The 14,155-nt window shown below is 36.9% G+C and overlaps 1 pseudogene; it reads left to right on the forward strand.

The window, feature by feature from the left end:
* Nucleotides 1-14,155, forward strand: part of LOC105823977 — a 42,580-nt pseudogene that overhangs the window by 20,142 nt on the left and 8,283 nt on the right.

Here is a 14,155-nt window from a genome sequence, read left to right on the forward strand (position 1 = left end):
TTTATTTTATTTATTTATTTATTTTTAGAAAGAGTCTCACTCTGTTGCCCAGGCTAGAGTGGCATGGTGTCAGACTAGCTCACAGCAACCTCCAATTCCTGGGCTCAAGCAATCCTTCTGCCTCAGCCTCCCGAATAGCTGGGACTACAGGCACACGCCACCATGCCCAGCTAATTTTTTCTATATATTTTTAGTAGTCCAGCTGATTTCTTTCTATTTTTAGTAGAGATGGGGTCTCACTCTTTCTCAGGCTGGTCTTGAACTCCTGACCTTGAGCAATCCTCCCACCTTGGCCTCCCAGAGTGCGTGAACCACCACACCTGGCCTCCGTATGTGTATTAAGTATAATTGTTTTTTATTGCTTTCAGGTTCTCTGTTCCCTTATTAATGTGTCTTTGTTATTCATTACTAAAAGTGCGGTACTGAAGTATCCTATTATTACATTTCTGTGTATTTCTTCAATTCTGTCAATGTTTGCTTCATATATTTGGGGACCTCAGTTTATATATAATACATGTAACAAAATATATATAAACACATAAAATATTTATGTATAAGTATATGTGAAATTTATTTGTATATATGTCTATAATGCTTCTTTATATAAATATGTATAAAACATTTATATAAATATCTGAAATGTCTATATATAAAAAAAAGTATAGATTCCCAGTGAATGAGTGTTTATATTATTATTTAACATCTTTTTTTTGTCTCTTTCGATGATAGTTTTTTCAAACATTAATTAAGGAAGTACAAGTATTTTTGTTACATGAATATCTTGTATAATTTTCAAGTCAGGGATTTTGGTGTGTTCCTCAGTAGAATAATGTTCAGTGTATCCAACAGGTAAGATTTTATCCCACAGTCCTCTCCCATCTTCCCTTCTTGGTTTCTCAAATACTTTATATCAGCTGTGCCCACACGTACCCATCTATTAATTCCCACTTATTAATGAGAACATATGATTTTTCATTCCTGAGAGATTTCACTTAGGACAGTGATCTCTGGTTTCATCCAGCTTGCTGCAAATGACATTATTTCATTCCTTTTTATGGCTGAGTAGTACTCCATGGTGTGTGTGTGTGTATTTGTATGCACATCTCATTTTTTATCCACTAATGAATTAAAGGGAACTTAGGTTGATTTCATGCCTTTGCAATTCTGATTGTCTTTTGAGTGCAGGTGTCTTTTTGGTAAAATGACTTCATTTCCTTTGGGTATATACCAAGCAATTGGAATGCTGGTTCAAATGAGGTCTACATTTATTTCTTTGAGGAATCCCCACACTTTTCCATAGAGGCTGTACTAATTTGCAGTCCCACCAACAGTGTATAAGTGTTTCTTTCTCTCTTTATCCACAATAGCATCTATTGTTTTTTGACTTTTTAATTATGTTCATTCTGATATGGGTAAGGTAGTTTCTTATTGTAGCTCTTGGTTTGTTTCTTTGTTTTTTTGAGACAGGGTCTTACTCTGTTGCCTGGGCTAGAGTGCCATGGTGTCAGCCTTGCTCACAGCAACCTCAAACTCCTGGGCTCAAGCAATCCTCCTGCCTCAGCCTCCCGAGTAGCTGGGACTACAGGCATGCGCCACTGTGCCCGGCTAATTTCTTCTATTTTTAGTTGTTTGGCTAATTTCTTTCTATTTATAGTAGAGGTGGGGTCTTGCTCTTGCTCAGGTTGGTCTCGAACTCCTGAGCTCAAACGATCCTCCCGCCTCGGCCTCCCAGAGTGCTAGGATTACAGGCTTGAGCCACCACGCCTGGCCTTATTGTAGTTTTTATTTGAATTTTCATGATGATTAGTGATGTTGAGCATTTTTTCCTAAGTTTGTTGGCTATTTGTCTTCTTTTGAAAAACTTCTGTTCATGTCTTTTGCCTACTTTGTTTTTTCCTTGCTGATTTGTCTGAGTTCTTTGTAGATTCTGAATATCAGTCCTTTGCTGGATATATAGCTTGCAAATATTTTCTCTCATTCTGTAGGTTGCCTATTCACCCTGTTGATTATTTCCTCTGCTATACAGAAGCTTTTTAATTTAATTAAGTTCCATTTGCTTATTTTTGTTGTTGTATATTTTCCTTTGGGGTCTTAATTATAAATTCTTTGCCTAGGCTGATGTCTAAAAGAGTTTTTCCTGCATTTTCTTCTAGAATTCTTATGGTTTCATGCCTTCCATTTAGGTCATTAATACATCTTCAGTTAATTTTTTTTGTATATGGGGAGAGAGATGGTTCTTGTTTCATTCTTTTGCATATGGCTATTCAATTTTTCCAGAACCATTACCTGAATAGGGCTTCATTTCCCCACCATATATTGTTGTCTCCTTTGTCAAAGATCAGTTGGTTGTAGATAGATTTTTTTTAATTTCTGGGTTCTGTTTTCTGTTCCATTCGTCTATGTATCTACTTTTATACCAGTACCATGCTGTTTTGGTTACTATAGTCTTGCAGTATAATTTGAAGTCAGGTAATGTGACGCCTCCAGATTTGTTCTTTTTACTTAAGATTGCTTTGGCTATTTGGGCTCTTTTTTGGTTCCACATGAACCTTAGGATCATTTTTTCTAGATGTATGAAATGTGGTGTTGGTATTTTGATGGGGATTGTGTTAAATGTGTAAATCACTTTGGACAGTATGCGCATTTGAATAATGTGGATTCTACCAATCCATGAGCAGGGTATTTTTTTAATTTGTGTCACCTGTAATTTATTTCCTCAGTGTTTTGTAGTTCTCCTTGTAAAGATCTTTAATCTCCTTTGTTAAGTATATTCCTAGGTACTTTCTTTTATTTTATTTTTTTAGCTATTGTGAATAGCGTTGAGTCATTGATTTGACTCTCAGCTTGACTATAATTAATACATAGAAATGCTACTGTTTTGTGTGTACTGTTTTTGTAACCTGAGACTTTTCTGAATTTATTTATCATATCCAGGAGTCTTTCAGTGCAATCTTTAGGGTTTTCTATGTACACAAACATATTATCAGCGAACAGGGATAGTTTGACCTCCTCTTTCCTGATTTGGAAGCCCTTGTTTTCTTTCTCTTGCATAATTGCTTTGGCTAGGACTTCCAATACTGTTTAGTAGAAGTGGGGACAGCAGGCACACTTGTCTTGTTGCAGTTCTTGGGGAAATGCTTTCAATTTTTACCAATTCAGTATGTTGGCTGTGGGTTTCCCATCTTTGGCTTTTATAATTTTGAGCTATGCTCCTTCAAAGCCAAGTTTGGTGAGGTTTTTGTCATGAAAGTGTATTGGAATTTATTGAATGGTTTTTCTGCATCTATTGGGATGGTCTTTGTTTATGCTTCTGTTTTTATGGTGAATTACATTTATTGATTTGCATATGTTAAATCATCCTTGCATCCCTGGGATGAAACCCATCTGATCATGGTGGATTATCTTTTTACATGCTGTTGAATTTGGTTTGGTAGAATTTGCTGAGGATTTTTGCATCTATGTTCATAAGTGATACTGGTTTGCAGTTTTCTTTTTTTGTGTGTATCCTTTCCTGGCTTTGGTATCACAGTGATACTGGTTTCATAGAGTGAGTTAGGGAGTATTCTGTCCTTCTGAATAGGATGGAATAGTTTCTGTAAGACAGCTACCAGTTCTTTGTAGGTCTGGTAGAATTTGGCTGTGAATTTATCTGGTCTTGGGCTTTTTCTTGGCAGATTTTTTTTATTACTGCTTCAGTCTCATTGCTCATTAATGGGCTGGTCAGAGTTTGTATTTTTTTTCTGATTGAGTCTTGGGAGGTTGTGTGTTTCCAAGAATTTATCCACTTTCTCTAGATTTTCTAGTTTGTTTATATAGAGGTTTTCATAATATACATGAGTGATATTTTATATTTCTGCAGTATCAGTTGTAATGTCTTTTTTAAATTTCTGATTGAGGTTATTTGAGTCCTTTTTCTTCTATTTTTAGTTAATCTGGCTAGTGGTATGGAAATTTTATTTATCTTTTCAAAGAACTACCAGGTACAGTGGCTCACACCTGTAATCCTAGGACTCTGGAAGCCTAAGGTGGGAGGATTTCTTGAGGTCAGCAGTTTGAGACAAGGCTTAGCAAGAGCAAGAGGTCATCTCTACAAAAAAAAAAAATAGCTGGGTGTGGTGGCACTCACCTATAGTCCAGCTACTCAGGAAGCTGAGGCAGGAAGATTGGCTGAGTCCAGGAGTTTGAAGTTATTGTAACCTATGATGATGTCACTGTACTCTACCTGAGGTGACAAAGTGAGACTCTATTTCAGCAAACAAAGAACAAATTTTTGCTTTCATTGGTCTTTTGTGTTGTTTCTTTGGTCTCCATTTTGGTTAGTTCTGCTCAGAGCTTTGTTATTTCTTTTCTTCTCTTGGCTTTGTGTTTGGTTTGTTCTTTTTCTAGTTCCTTGAGATATGAAGTCAAGTTGTTAATTTTTGATCTTTTTGATGTAGGCATTTAAGGCTATGACTTCCCCCCTTAGGGATGCTTTTGCTGTATCCCATAAATTTTGAATGTTTGTGTCCATTTTGTCATTGAGTTCAAGAAATCAATTTGCATGTTAATTTCATCATTTACCCAGGAATCATTCAGCAGCAGGTTGCTTAATTTCCACAATTTGGTGTATATTTGAGTATTTTTCTTGGAATTGGTTTCTGGTTTTAGTCTACAGTGGTCTGAGAAAATACATGGTATGATTTTGAATTTTTTTGAATTCCTGAGACTTTTTTGTGGCCTAAGGTAGGATCAATTTTGGAAAATATTCCATGAATTCCTGAGACTTTTTTTGTGGCCTAAGGTAGGATCAATTTTGGAAAATATTCCATGTGCTGATAAAAAAAAAAAGTATGTTCAGTAGTTTCTGAGTAGAATGTTTTGTAAATGTCTGTTAGATTCATTTGTTCTAGAGTTCCATTTATGTCCAATGTTGCTTTATTTATTTTCTGTTTCAATGACATGTCCAGTTCTGTTGTGGAGTGTTGAAGTCTTTGACTTTTAAGATGCTACTACTATCTATTTCTTTCCTTAAATGTAGAAGAATTTCCTTTATAAAATTTGGAGCTGCTTGTTAGGTTCCTATATATTTAGGATTGTTTTGTCTTCTTGTTGAATTGCTCCCTTCACCATTATATAATGGCCATATTTGTCTTTTTTTTTTTTGACTATTATTGATGTAAAATCTCTTTTATCTGATATGAGACTTTGATTTTCATTTGTGTGAAATATTTTTGTCCATTCAATTACCTTGAGTGTGTGTGAGTCCTTTTGTGTTAGACGTGTTTCTTGGAGGCAGCAAATACTTGTGTTTTTTCATCCATTCAGCCTATCTTTTAAGTGGGGCATTCGGACTGTTCATGTTGAGTGTTTCTGTTGATATGTGAGATGCTGTTTACCTCAACATGTTGTATAATATGTTTTGTTTTGTTTTCCTTCTTGTGCTATTGTTTCATAAGAGCTGTGAGTTATAACTTTTGGGCATTTTTTAACTGGTTGATATCTATTGTGCTGTTTCATGTATAATGTACTTTTGAGCATTTCATGTAGGGCGGGTCTTATAGTGACAAATTTCCTTAGTGTTTTCTTGTCTGGGAAAGGCTTTTTTTCTCCTTCATTTATGAAATCTTTTTAAAAACATGGTACAAAATTCTTGGCTGAAAGTTATTCTTTATAAGGAGACTAAAGATAGGATTTCATTCCTTTCTGACTTGTAAGGTTTCTCCTGATAATTCTGCTGTTAGTCTGATGGGTTTTCCTTTGTAAGTTACTTGCTGGTTTTGCCTCATGGCTCACAGGAGTTCCTCCTTCATGTTGACTTTGGCCCATCTAACACTATATGCTTTGGCGATTCCCTTTATACAGGGAATCTCTCAGGTGTTTGCTGAGCTTCTTATATTGGGATGTCTAAATCTCTAGCAAGACCAGGGAAGTTTTCCTCAATTGTTTCCTCAAATAGCTTTTCCAAGCCTAGTGCTTTTTCCTCTTCCACCTCAGGAATGCCTATGATTCTTATATTTGGTATTTTTCAAAATCCCGTATTTCTCATAAACTTTGTTCCTTTTCATTCTTTGTTCTTTATTTTTGACTGACTGTATTAATTTGTAAGAGTCGTTTTCTTGGTCTAGAAGTGTTTCTTCTACTTGGTCTAGTTTATTCTTAAAGCTTTCCAGTGTGCTTTGTATTTCCTTAAATGAATTTTTTATTCCAAGAAGTTCTATTTGGTTTATTTTTAAATCTATCTATATCTTAGGTAATTTTTTCCTTCATTTCCTGAATTGTTTTTCTGTTTTCTTTGAGTGGATTTTCCATTTTCTGTTGGATTTCACTGAGCTCCCTTAGAATTCATGTTCAGAATTCTTTATCTGTCATTTCAGTATTTTCATTTTGCTTGGGATTCATTGCTACAGACCTGGTGTGCTTCTTTGGGGGTGTCCTTTCATTGATTTTTTTTTATACTTTTGGAGTTCTTGTGTTGATTTCTTCTCATCTGGAGCAGCTGTTGCTTCTTGTTTTTGGATTTTCTTTTGTTTTAATGAAGCTCTTCTCCTCATTCTTAAGGGTGTGTCTGTAGCATATTATGGATAAGGATTTTGGCTTTGCTTGTGGTTATTCTGATAGGTGTCTAGGTTCTTGATGGATATAAGAACCTAGATAGATATCCTTAGTGTGGTGTTTTTCTCAATTTCTACCTATTTGTGGCTTGTAGCAGTGGTATACTATCTGCATGGCAGATTTCCTGTCTCTTGATGACAAGGGAAGATGGAGGTCTTTGAAATCCTTTCTCTTTCCCCAGCTCTGTGGTTTTCTTAGCAGGGTGAATTTTATCAGGTTGCACAGTTTAATCTCTGAGATAGTAGGTGGTACTTATTGGTAAGAGTCAGCCACCCCCTGTGTGATTGAATCAGTAAATGCTGTAATGGTCTGTATAAGTTGTCCTCCCTGTCAGGAGGTGGTGCTTGCAGGAAAGAGCCAGCTTCCATGGTGTTTTTCAGGGCCTGTGACCAGCTCTTATCAATCAGGAGAAGCACTCTGATGTCCCACATGGTGGACGGGGCCCTGGAGCTCCCAGGGGACTCTTTTTTTTTTTTTTTTTTGACAGAGTCTCACTCTCTTGCCTGGGGCGAGTGCCGTGGCGTCAGCCTAGCTCACAGCAACCTCAAACTCCTGGGCTCAAGCGATCCTCCTGCCTCAGCCTCCCGAGTAGCTGGGACTACAGGCATGTGCCACTATGCCTGGCTAATTTCTTCTATTTTTAGTTGTTTGGCTAATTTCTTTCTATTTATAGTAGAGACGAGGTCTCGCTCTTGCTCAGGCTGGTCTCGAACTCCTGAGCTCAGAACGATCCACCCGCCTCGGCCTCCCAGAGTGCTAGGATTACAGGCGTGAGCCACTGTGCCCGGCCCCAGGAGACTCTTTTATTCTCCATCACATTAGAGGTGAATGAAGGAGTGAGGCTGAACAGTGCTGGGTTAGATGAGTGTGCATTCAGGCTCCACAGGGTGAGCACAAGAGAGCTGTCTTGACAGGGATTGGAGCTCAGCTCTCCGGCCACTGGGGAAAGCCACCATGGAGGGGCTGAAGCAGCCCCATCAAGCCAGAAAGTCTGCTTATGGGGGCAGGGCTGTCTGGGATTCACAGACTGGCTTTCAGGAGGTTTTTCTCTTCTCTCCTGTCTTGTGCTATGGGTCTCATTCTAGCATCTAGCCACAAGCAGCAGCCCAAACTAGCTGAGCTCACCACCAATGGCATTTCAGGCTTAGAGCTTTCCTGCTCAAGATCCTGCCCCAGACCAAAAGCACAGCTTTCCTGTGGGAGCAGGGGTGCTCTACAAGTACACCACAGCTCAGACACGCTGCATTCTCCTTTCAATTCTGCCCACATGGGTTCCCTTGCCTCCCAAGATTAGTTCACACATCTCTCCTCCATGTTCCTGAGCACCACAGTTGAGTCCTGGGGGTAAGGGATCCAGCCTGTGGGCCTGTCCCCTGGTCCCCTAAGTTTAATCCCTGACCATGCCAGGGAGATGCATGCTGATCCTGAGTTGCTCATAAAGTGCTCAAGTGTACTTTATGTCTCTCTGCTTTGAGATATGCCCTGCTGTGCTGGAGAAGCCAAGTAAGCTACACTGGGGAGGGCTGGCAGGCAGGAATCTCAGAATCTGAATGCCCTTTGGTCTCCTACAGGTCTTTAAGAGGAAAGGTATGAGCCTCACTCTCTGTGGAAACCTCAGCGTAATGGACTTGCCAACAGAGGGGAAGCAGCTGCTCTTGAGAGCCCCAGCTCAATTGTCCCTTGGGACACCCATGCCACTTAGAGGCAGTGGGTGGGAGAGGGGAGGGGAATGAAAAGAGTCTAAAGGGAGGAGAGCTGGCATTCTGGTCCTCTTTGTCTTTATTCCTGGAAAGCAGCCCACCCTGAATGTCCAAGCTCTGGGATTACAGAGTTCCCTTAGTACCCACCAGCTCCCATGGCCACTAAAGTCTGGGCAGGAGTTGGGAAATGTTTGTGTGGGGAACAGTGACATAGAAACTGAAGAGTTGAGGCTCTGTAGGTAGTACAAATGCAGACAATGTGTGAAGAAGCAGCATAGTGCTTGCCATCTCAGCTTGGGTCTGTGGTAGTATGAAGCAACCCGAGGGGGCTGGCAGCCCAGTGCTTTTCAAGAATATCCCAGTTCGCTGGTGGCAGCAGATTTGGGGCTTATGAGGGTAGAAAAGCTCTCCAGCAGCTTAGGAGCTTGTGGACTACCAGAGGTGTGAGGAAAGGAGAAACAAGACTGCCACCTCCCTTTTCCACAAGACTCCAAGCTTCTCAGGGGTTCAACTATGCTGAAATCTTGCTCTGCAACTTCCTATGGAATTACCAGTAAGTTCTGGCACTTTTCTCTCAGAATTACACCTGAGCTGTGTTTTCTTCATCTAAAACATTTTCTACTTTGTGAGATGATCTGGTGACCAGTGTCTCTAGTCAGCCATCTTGTCCCAGCCATCTTGTCCCATCTTGTCTCCCTTGTTTTTAACTTTTCTAAGAATTAATTTGCCTTCAGTGATCTTTCTTCAAGGTTACAGTGAGAACCAAAGTCCTGTTCATGGGTCTTATGGGACTGCAAAATCTGACTGCTCTTCTATTACTTTTCAGGACATGGAAATATCTGTGTGTTTCTGAGGAACTGGGAAACATTTAAAAAACTTTTTTTCTTTTACACCACATCTGAAATGTGTGAGTAAAGTGGTGATTGATACTGGTATTTGATTCAGAAATCCCTGGAATACCACAAAGAGATGTGGTATGTTTTCTGCTTTATGGTTTTCTATCGTATAGAGATTTTAAATGTGATTCTATAGAAATTCATACACAAGAATTTTGTCAGAACACTAATGATCTCCCCAAATATAAGAAATGTAATGTTATTTTACTTCAAAATTCTGTTTTTTTTTATGAACTATGTTAAGCAATTTCAACTCTATAAGCCTGAATTCATCAACTTTAATATAGTTTCAGGTACCCTCTCTACATTTCTTAAATACACTGTGTTTTTAGAGAGCCTACTACATTGCCGTGCATATATTAAACTCCCACTTGTTTCCTTTTTTTTTATTTTTGGAGACAGGATATAGTGGTATCAGCATAGCTCACTGCAACCTCACTCAAACTCCTGCAATCTTCCTGCCTCAGTCTCCCAAGTAGTTGAGACTATAGGTGCACACCACCATGCCTTGCTAGTTTTTCTTTTTTTTATAGAGACAGGGTCTTGCTTTTGCTTAGGATGGTCTTGAACTCGTGACCTGAAACAATCCTCCCACCTTGGCCTCCCAGAGTGCTATGATTACAGCATGAGCCACCATGCCCAACCTACCTTATTTTTAAATAACTGTCATTTTATAATTTTTTCTTATTTAGTTTGAAGTTTACCAAACTATATCATATTATAGTTACTATGTCATACTATATGCTATATACTGTAGTAACTATGATATAGTTACTGTGTCATACACACAGACACACACACATACACACACATGCACATGAATATGTATAACATTTTTACACAAAATTTGTATAAGTATATAATTGTATAATGTAATGATTTGATACATGTATACATTGTGAAATGATTAATAAAATCATGTTAATGAACATATCATTGTACAGTTACTTTTTTTTTTTTTTTGGTAGTGAGAACACTTAAGGTCTACTGTCTTAGCAGATTTTAGGATACAAAACATTACTATTAACTATAGTCATGGTGCTATGCCTTAGGTCTCCAAAACTTATTCATCTTATAACTGAAAGTTTGCACCCTTTGAACAACATCTGTCCATTTTCCCCATCCCAGGCCCTAACAACCAACTTTGCACTCTTTCCTTCTATGAGTTCAACCTTTTTATATTCCCCATATAAGTGAGATCATGCAGTATTTGTCTTTCTGTGCCTGGCTTATTTCAGTTAGCATAATGTCCTCCAGGTCCATCTATATTGTCAAAATGGCTGAATAATATTTTTATGGCTGAATAACATTCTATTGTATATATACCTCATTTTCTTTATCCATTCAGTATTTACAAACATTTAGATTGTTTTCCTATCTTGGTAATTGTGGATAATATTGCAGTGAACATGGATACAGATACTTCTGTAAGATTATGATTTTATTTCCTTTGGTTATATACCACAGAAGTGGTAGTTCTAATGTTTTATTGTTTAAAGAATTTCCATACTGGTTTTTGTAATGACTCTACCAATTTACAACTCAATAATAGTGTACAGGATTTCTTTATTTCATATCTTTTTCAAAACTTGTTACCTCCTCTTTTTGATATTAGCCATTCTAACATGTATGAAGTGATACCTCATCAGGCTTTTTATTTTTAATTGCTTCATGATTGGTGATGTTGAGCATCTTTTCATATACCTATTGACCATCAGTATGTTTTCATTGGGGAAGGAACTTTTCAGTCTTTGGCCTATCTTTCAATTGGGTTATTACTATTATTATTTTTTGCCTTTGATTTGTATGAGGTTTTAAAACATTTTGGATATTAACATTTTATCAGATACATGGTTTTCAAATGTGTTCTCTCATTCTGTACATTTTATTTTCTTGCTGTATAAAAATTTTTAGTGCAGTCCAACTTGTTTATATTTGCTTTTGTTGTCATATGTTTGGTGTCATATCCAAAAAATCCTTTGCCAATGTCAATATCAAGTAGATTTTTCGTGTTTTCTTTTATGATTTTAAAGAATTCACATCTTACATGAGTCTTCTTTTTGAATTAATTTGAGGGTATGGTGTATAAACAAATTATCTAATTTTGTACTTCGCTTGTGAGTATCCAGTTTTCCTAGCACCAAGTATTGAAGAGACTGTATTTTTTGAACTGTGTATTCTTGGGTCAGGAGTTGATCTTGTATGTGTGGATTTATTTCTGTGCTCTCTGTTCTGTTCCGCTGGTTTTGTGTCATTTTTTGATCCTGTTTTTATTACTATACTTTTGAAGTATACTTTGAAATTAGAAAGTATCATGCCCCCAGTTTTGTTATTCTTCCTCAAGATTATTTTGCATGTTAAAAGTCTATTGTAGTTCCATAAAAATTTTAGATTGTGTTTTTTGTTACTGTGAAAACGTGTCATTCAAATTTTGAGGGGAGTTCATTGAATCTATGTATCACTTTGGATAATATAGCACTTTAACAGTATTTTTTCTTCCAATTCATAAACATGGAAAATCTTTACATTCATTTGTGTCTTCTTCAGTTTCCTTCATCAACATCTTAATTTTTCAGTGTGTATCTCTTTCATCTCCTTGGTACAATTTAACAAATAAATTTAATAATAAATTGATAAAAAATGTATTATTTTAATGCAGTCAAAAATGAGTTTGTGTTATTCCTTTATTATTGATTAGTTTCTTGTTAGTGTATGGAAATAGAACTGATATTTGTGTGTTAATTTAATATTCTGCTAATTTACTTAGTAACTTTTTTTAGTTTATACAGGTTTTTGTTGTACTCTTAAGGGTTTTTTGTATATAAGACCTTGTCATCTACAAACAGTGACACTTTTACTTCTTTTTTTTTTTCTATTTGGATGGCTTTTTAAAAATTTTCTTGCCTAATATTTCTGCCTAGGACTTATAATCGTATGATAAAATAGAAGCATTGACAATGGGGCACAATATAGCCTTGCATTGGTGTCTGTGTGTCCAAAGGAGCAAACACCTCTTCTAGTTCTCATAAATCAATTTTTGCAGTTAAAGTTTTTTCCTTTTTAGGTCCATGGGCTGATGTGTTCTCTTTTGGGTTTGCAAAAAGTGGTTATATTTGGCTTAAAACACTGCTTCTTGGTCTGAAGTGAGGTCTCCATTTAATGGACCTGTTACCAGTGGCTTGGATGGTTGTCAATTCTGTCTTATTCGTGGACAGACTCAATTGCCTTCAGGACTTTAATCTATATGGCTGGGACTTGCAGTTGGGTCTGCATATGGTGGGCCTGATGTCAAGTGTATGTATAAGTGTGGCTCCCACTGAATATAAGAGAGTTTTTTCCCAGATCACTGTGTGGATTCCTAGGTAGGAAGAACTAGTTATGGACTGTGGATAAGAGAACTGTAACTGAGTCACACAACTGCTTCAGAGGACCACAGTGAGTGCCAAAGTTTGAAGGCCTGCTTCCATGACCACAAATGAACATCTTTCCCCAGGTCTCCAGATAGGAATGATCACTCCTGGACCATGGCTTAGAGGAGTTGAAGTCATCTGCATAGTCACTTCAGAATTATCAGTGGTACCACATTGACTGAGTCATTTTCTGGTCTGCAGCCAAGACTAGTTTTCCTCAGGTTTACCACCAGAATGCGGTTCTGCCTTTCTCAAAATGATTCTCCCTGGGCTTGGGCTTTAGCAGAATTTTACAACTCCTTCCATTATTTATGTCCCTTGCCACCCAAAGCTCTCATAAAGGCACTTATTATTTGAGATGAGGTCCCACTATATCACCCAGGCTGGTCTCAAAGTGTTGGACTGAAGTAATCTTCCCGCCTCAGCCTCCTAGTAGTTGGGATTACAGGCTTGAGCCACTATGCCTGGCTCTCATAAATGGACTTTTTTTCATGGATGGCTGCAAATTTTTTTTCCTGTGAGGGGATATATAAGCAGGAAACTTCCTACTCTTCCATCATACTTATGTCATTCTCACTATACATTTTCACTTTCTATTTTGTTCTATATCAGATTTGGAATACAGGATTTTATCTAAACCTTTCCCTTGTTCTTATTTTGAAATTACGTGTTACTATTTCCTTTTTCAGATATCTTTCTTGACATCAGTTTATTGTGTTTTACCTATGTTTTATAATTTTGGATGAAATTACAACTGTATGTGTGTGTAAAGTCAATGTGTGGCTTAATTAAAATATGAATCAGCCATATATCTATTCCAAATTATATATGTGTGTATTTTTCTCTATAAAGAAAACCCAAACTTTGTTTTTGGATTATCTTGTATATTTCTTTACCTGGGTAATTTTCAATGGTTTTCTTTTATCCTGTCTAGATGAGTAGTCATGGAAATAGTCTTAATTTTATTATGTGTTTATTGTTGAATCTATATTTTCTTTGTGTGAGATAATTTTTTTTTTATTTGAAGGTAATTTTTTTGCAAGCTTTATAATTATCTATTTTAGTTATCCTGTTGAAAAAATTTAATTGCGGTCAAAACACATAACATATAATTTACCATCTTAAAACTTTTTAAGCATACATTCAAGTAGTTTTAAGTAAATTTAAATTGCTATGCATGAGACCTCTGGAACTTTTACATCTTGCAAAACTAAAACTCTATACCTGTTAAGTAACAACTGCCAATTTTATCCTCTCTCCAGCCCTTGACAAACTCCATTCTAATTTGTTTCTATGAGTTTTACTACTTTATTTCATATAAGTAAATTTAAATTGCTATGCATGAGACCTCTGGAACTTTTACATCTTGCAAAACTAAAACTCTATACCTATTAAGTAACAACTGCCAATTTTATCCTCTCTCCAGCCCTTGACAAACTCCATTCTAATTTGTTTCTATGAGTTTTACTACTTTATTTCATATAAATGAAATCAAACTGTCACTTTGGTACTGGGTTGTTTCAGTTAAAATAATATTCTGAAGGTTTATTCTTTTTTT

Source organism: Propithecus coquereli, unplaced genomic scaffold (assembly GCF_000956105.1).
Source record: "Propithecus coquereli isolate 6110/MARCELLA unplaced genomic scaffold, Pcoq_1.0 Scaffold703, whole genome shotgun sequence".
Classification (NCBI taxonomy): Eukaryota; Metazoa; Chordata; class Mammalia; order Primates; family Indriidae; genus Propithecus; species Propithecus coquereli.